Source organism: Arachis hypogaea, chromosome 20, assembly GCF_003086295.3.
Source record: "Arachis hypogaea cultivar Tifrunner chromosome 20, arahy.Tifrunner.gnm2.J5K5, whole genome shotgun sequence".
Classification (NCBI taxonomy): Eukaryota; Viridiplantae; Streptophyta; class Magnoliopsida; order Fabales; family Fabaceae; genus Arachis; species Arachis hypogaea.
Window position 1 is genome coordinate 96,566,877 of NC_092055.1, and position 6,963 is coordinate 96,573,839.

The window sequence follows — 6,963 nt, forward strand, 5'->3', positions numbered from 1 at the left end:
TGGACTTCTATTGGAAGATCCTCATCAGTTCTTGGCTGAATTCTTGCAAATCTGTGACACTGTCAAGACCAATGGGGTTGACCCTAAGGTCTATAGACTTATGCTATTCCCTTTTACTGTAAGAGACAGAGCTAGGATATGGTTGGATTCACAACCTAAGGAAAGCCTGAACTCTTGGGAGAAGCTAGTCAATGCCTTGTTGGCAAAGTTCTTTCCACCTCAAAAATTGAGTAAGCTTAGAGTGGAAGTCCAAACCTTCAGACAGAAGGAAGGTGAATCCCTCTATGAAGCTTGGGAGAGATACAAGCAATTGATCAGAAGGTGCCCTTCTGACATGCTTTCAGAATGGAGCATCATAGGTATCTTCTATGATGGTCTGTCTGAACTGTCCAAGATGTCATTGGACAGCTCTGCTGGAGGATCTCTTCCTCTGAAGAAGACGCCTGTAGAAGCTCAGGAACTCATTGAAATGGTTGCAAATAACCAATTCATGTACACTTCTGAGAGGAATTCTGTGAATAATGGGACAAGTCAGAAGAAAGAAGTTCTTGAGATTGATACTCTGAATGTCATATTGGCTCAGAACAAAATATTGACTCAGCAAGTCAATATGATTTCTCAAAGTCTGTCTGGAATGCAAGCTGCACCAGGCAGTACTAAGGACGCTTCATCTGAAGAAGAAGCCTATGATCCTGAGAACCCATCAATAGAAGAGGTGAATTACATGGGTGAACCCTATGGAAACACCTACAATCTTTCATGGAGAAACCATCCAAATCTCTCATGGAAGGACCAACAGAGGCCTCAACAAGGCTTCAACAACAACAATGGTGGAAGAAACAGGTTTAGCAATGGCAAACCTTTTCCATCATCTTCTCAGCAGCAGACAGAGAACTCTAAGAAGAACCACTCGGACTTAGCAACCATGGTCTCTGATCTAATTAAAACCACTCAGAGTTTCATGACTGAAACAAGGTCCTCCATTAGAAATTTGGAAGCATAAGTGGGTCAGCTGAGCAAGAAAGTTACTGAACTCTCTCCTAGTACTCTTCCAAGCAATACAGAAGAGAACCCAAAAGGAGAGTGCAAGGCCATAAACACAATCAACATGGCCAAATTTAGAGAAGAGGAAGAGGCAGTGATCACCACTGAGGAAGACCTCAATAGACGTCCACTGGCCTCCAATGAGTTCCCTAATGAGGAACCATGGGAATCTGAGGCTCACACTGAGACCATAGAGATTCCATTGGATTTACTTCTACCATTTATGAGCTCTGATGAGTATTCCTCCTCTGAAGAGGATGAAGATGTCACTGAAGAGCAAGTTGCTAAGTACCTTGGAGCAATCATGAAGCTAAATGACAAGTTATTTGGTAATGAGACTTGGGAGGATGAACCTCCTTTGCTCACCAAAGAACTGGATGACTTGACTAGGCAGAGATTACCTCAAAAGAGACAGGATCCAGGAAAGTTCTCAATACCTTGTACCATAGACACCATGACCTTTGAGAAGGCTCTGTGTGACCTAGGGTCAAGTGTAAACCTCATACATCTCTCTGTAATGGAGAAGCTAGGGATCCTTGAGGTACAAGCTGCACGAATCTCACTAGAGATGGCAGACAACTCAAGAAAACAAGCTTATGGACTTGTAGAGGATGTCTTGGTAAAGGTTGGAGACAACTACATCCCTGCTGATTTCATAGTCCTAGAGACTGGGAAGTGCATTGATGAATCCATCATCCTTGGCAGACCCTTCCTAGCCACAGCAAAGGCTGTGATTGATGTTGACAGAGGATAATTGATCATTCAAATGAATAAAGAATCCCTTGTGTTTAAGGCTCAAGGATATCCCTCTGTAACCATGGAGAGGAAGCATGAAGAGCTTCTCTCAAAACAGAGTCAAACAGAGCCCCACAGTCAAACTCTAAGTTTGGTGTTGGGAGGCCACAACCAAACTCTAAGTTTGGTGTTGAACCCCCACATTCAAACTCTAAGTTTGGTGTTGGGAGGTTCCAACATTGCTCTGAACATCTGTGAGGCTCCATGAGAGCCCACTGTCAAGCTACTGACATTAAAGAAGCGCTTGTTGGGAGGCAACCCAATGTTATATCTATCTATTTTCCATTGTTATTTTATGTTTTCTATAGGTTGATGATCATGTGAAGTCACAAAAACAATTGAAAAAGCAAAAACAGAATGAAAAACAGAGAAAAAAATAGCACACCCTGGAGGAAAAGCTTGCTGGCGTTTAAACGCCAGTAAGGGCAGCAAATGGGCGTTTAACGCCCAGTCTGGCACCATTCTGGGCGTTTAACGCCAGAAAGGGGCACCAGACTGGCGTTTAACGCCAGGAATGGGCAAGGAGCTGGCGTTAAACGCTAGAAAAGGGCAGCAGCCCGGCGTTTAACGCCAGAATTGGCAGAAAGGGCATTTTTGCACGCCACTCGGTGCAGGGATGAGCTATCCTTGACACCTCAGGATCTGTGGACCCCACAGGATCCCCACCTACCCCACCACTCTCTCTCTTCTTCACCCATTCACCAATCACCTCAATACCTCTTCCCCAAAAACCCCTCACCTATCAAATTCCACCATTCTCTTCACCACTCACATCCATCCTTCATAAAACCCCACCTACCTCACCATCCAAATTCAAACCACTTTCCCTCCCAAACCCACCCATACTAGCCGAACCCTACACCCCTCTCAACTCCTATATAAACCCATCTTCACTCCCTCATTTTCACACAACCTCAACACCACTTCTCCCCCTTGGCCGAACCACAAAGCCTCCTCCATCTCCTCCATTTTTCTTCTTCTTCTACTCTTCTCTTTCTTTTTTTGCTCGAGGATGAGCAAACCTTCTAAGTTTGGTGTGGTAAAAGCATTTGCTTTTTGTTTTTCCATAACCATTTATGACACCTAAGGCTGGAAAAACCTCTAGAAAGAGGAAAGGGAAGGCAAAAGCTTCCACCTCCGAGTCATGGGAGATGGAGAGATTCATCTTAAGGGTGCATCAAGACCACTTCTATGAAGTTGTGGCCATGAAGAAGGTGATCCCCGAGGTCCCTTTTAAGCTCAAAAAGGGCAAATATCCAGAAATCCGACATGAGATCCGAAGAAGAGGTTGGGAAGTTATGATGACAAGTCATCTTAGCCTAGTTTCACTAGTCTTTTTCTTTTGTTTTCACTTGAATTGTGCACTTTCTTGAGCTACAAGCAAGCTAATTGGGTAGATTTTCATGTTTCCTTTGATTTAATCAACCATGTATGAATTCATGCTATTTCATGAGGTTTTATACTATAATTGTCACATATTATGAAAGAATGAATATCTCATGATTTTAAGCATAGCTTTGATGTGCTTGGTTGATTAATGATAGGTGAAGAAAGCTTGGAGAAAGGTTGAAGCAAGAAGGAATAGCTAGGAGTAAAGAGAGGACAATGGAATAAGTGAAATTGAACCAGGAAGCAAAAAGCTGGACCTAAAGTTAGCCTCAAACTTTTGCACAAACTTTTGGGTGAAACGTTAGCCCCAACATTAGCCCCTAACTTTTGGGCTAACGTTGGAACATGAAAATCACTCCCTGGGCACCAAAAGTTAGCCCCAACGTTAGCCCCTAACTTTTGGGCTAACGTTGGAACTTGAAAATCACTCCCTGGGCACCAAAAGTTTGCGCCAACGTTAGCCCCTAACTTGGTGGCTAACGTTGGCATAAGAAAAACCTCCCTGGCCACCAAAAGTTTGCGCCAACGTTAGCCCCTAACTTTTGGGCTAACGTTGGCACATGAAAAATACAAGGGGAGGAGCAAAAGTTTGCGCCAACGTTAGCCTCTAACTTTTGGGCTAACGTTGGCGCCATAAGTACACATTAGGAGGCCAACGTTGGAGCAAAAGTTAGACCCCTAACTTTTGTCCCAACGTGGATAGCAGCAAGTTATGGTGGCTGATATGAAAAGTTGGAGCAAAAGTTAGCCCCTAACTTTTGCTCAAACTTTTACTCCAACTTTTGCAAAACTCCAACCCGGTTCATTTGGTTCACTTTGGTTCTTCTCCAAACTCCAAGAGCAATCAACCAAGGCCTCTTTCAACCCAATTCCACCAAGAGCAAAGGCCCAACTCAAGGCTTGAAGATCATTTGAAGAAAGTGTATAAATAGGATAGAATTCAAGTTCTTCGGGGAGCTTTCCCTTTGAATTTTCATAATAGTTTTCGGAGAGCTTTGGATATTGAGTGATCTTTAATTTCTTAGTCTTGGGGAAGGAGAATTCACTTCTCTTCCTCTTAGTTTTATTGCTTTCAATTTCAATTACAATTGTCTTGGATCTTGGGTTGGAGAAGTGAAGAAATTCTGTTTCAATTTCATCCTTGGATCTCTCTGCTTTATTTACTGCTTGATTGAATTTAATTTCTGTTAATTGCTCTTCATCTACTTTCCTTGCAATTTACAATTCCCTTACAATTGTTCTTGTTAGATCTAGGAAGGCATTGAGATCTAGACTCGGTTTTCTAGTCTCTGGGTCCTGAGATCTGAACTTTCAATTTTTAATTCTCTGTTTACTGTTTTCATGTTCATTTACTTTTCTGCTTCAAGATCCGATTTAACCCAAACTCTCTTCTACTTCTCTACGTGATGCAAATTTACTTTTCCTTGTTTAATTTCTGCAATTCCAAGTCCCAATCCCCTTTACAATTCAAGTCATTTACATTTCTTGCACTTTAAGATTCCGCAATTTACATTTCTTGCATTCTAAGTTTCTGCCATTTAATTTCTTGTTCTTTAAGATTCAGCAATTTATTTCCTGTTCTCTTTAATTCCATGCAATTTAATTTCTGCAAATCACAAAACACTCAACCAAATCTTGATTCGCTTGACTAAATTAACCACTAAGCTAAAATTGCTCAATCCTTCAATCCCTGTGGGATCGACCTCACTCCCGTGAGTTTTTATTACTTGATGCGACCCGGTACACTTGCCGGTTAGATTTGTGTGTTTTGGGAGAAATTCATTTTTCCACCAAAATACTCATCAAGTTTTTGGCGCCGTTTCTGGGGATTGATTAGATTGACAATGATTAAGTGAGGTGGCAGTTTAGATCAAGCACTTTTTCTTTAATTTTTGACTGACACACTAACTGTTTGAATTTTTGCCTGAGCTAATTGAAACCTCACTTTAGCAATAGAGTGAAGTTTTCTTGGTTTATCTTGCTGAATATGATTCTCATAGCTTGACAAATAAACGAGAGAAGTGATTTTCGTTCATTAATCTCTCAAGTTTACCAACTGTTTGACAGATGGTGTCAACTAATCCTCTGACTACATTCTGGCATGAGAATATCCAATTTTCATTTGGATTGTTTGTGATTGTGCAGGTCATGGAGGAAAGGAATCCTACAGCAAGAGGAGAAAAACTGAGGCATTATGATTTCCAGCCTCCATAATCAAAGAGCAAGATGTCAAGCTAGTGACAATAAAAGAGCGCTTGTTGGGAGGCAACCCAACCTGAGGTAGTTTTCTTTCCATAGTTATTTTAATAAAAAGGTTAATTAGTTTTATCTATAATGCAAGAATCTAAGTTTGGTGTTGCACACCAAAACAATCTAAAGGAGAATGCAGGATTCTAAGTTTGGTGTTTCACCAAAATCCCATTATAAAACACATTCTCACTTTCTGCATAATGCTGGCTTCAAGCATGTTGGATGAACTAGTTAACTATTCTGCTGTTTCCTAGTTTTCAGTTTTATTGCTTTTGAAAAAGAAGAAGAAAAGGAAGAAAAAAAATTTATTATTATCACACATGGTTAATTTAATGCATGAAAACCATTGGCAAGGTACTAAGTTTGGTGTCCCCACACCAAAGTAAGTTCAAAAGCCCACAAATAAATCATGCATGCTAACCATTGTTTCCAAGTGCTTGGGGAACAAGCAACTTTCAATATCATTGCAGAGGTCCATACAAGCTTTTGGAAGGATTAAACATCATCAACCAAAGAGATGAAAGAGGAATGTGTGGATCAGTGGTGATGATGATGAGGAGTAAAGCAAGCGAACTCCAAAAGGTTGTATTGTTAAGTGATTATCTTACATCAAACACTAATATGATTGAGAGTGGTTTAGTTTCCCTGATTATCTGTCTGCATAGCATAATTTTTCTGTAATCCAATAAGCAAGATGCTTGATCATTCACAACATTTTTCTTCAAAACTTGTTTGCACTCGATGTTCAAAAATGCATCACATGAAAGTTCTTTGAAAAGAAGGATTGAGGAATTAAACAATTTTGAGGCAAGCAAAAGATTAGGAGAAGTGGTGGTTCTAGTTGTATGATTATGTATTGAGGTTGCATGCTTGTGAAAACTTGCATGGGAGCTCATAGGCAGGACATGAAGTTCAAAGAAGTATTGTGGAGATTCTCAAAAATCTATTGATCCAAGAAGCAGCAAACAAAACAAAAGAAAATAAAGAAAATACAAAAGCAAAAAGAACATGGCCCAAGGCTCTGAGCATCAATTACTAGGCAGAAAAAGAAAGAAGAAACAAAACTCAAAGAGTTGTTAGCCTAGTAAATGCTTGTGGTTGAGCTGTGTCAAGGAATGAGGCTTGAGCAAGTAAATCCTTAGGGGTGCTTTAACACCTAATACCTTAAAACCAACTGGTTTAGGAGTATTGATTGAAAGCTTATCTAAAGAGCCGCTTTGAGACATGACACTTAGAGTCAAGGCCAAAGCAAAGAAACTATAAGCTGCTTCAAGGTGACTACATATAAAAAGATCTCCATGACACCATTTGGATGAAAATCCTAAGACCTAAGACTCCCAATATGTGAAGACTAGTGAGCACTGAAGCCCTTGCATGAGCATATGATTTAGAGTTCACCCCACTGACACTTGATCACTTCACTCACAGGACCTTACAATTTATTCTTCAATCCGTCTTAAGTGAAAGAACCTATGAGCATAATTC

At 40.6% G+C, this 6,963-nt stretch overlaps 1 non-coding gene across 1 annotated transcript; it reads right to left on the minus strand.

Annotated features, from left to right (window-relative positions):
* Positions 1 to 232: 232 nt before the first annotated feature.
* On the minus strand, positions 233 to 340 carry LOC112786982 (small nucleolar RNA R71). The gene has a single exon (XR_003194421.1). It is a non-coding gene; the product is annotated as a small nucleolar RNA R71 (small nucleolar RNA).
* Positions 341 to 6,963: the final 6,623 nt, after the last annotated feature.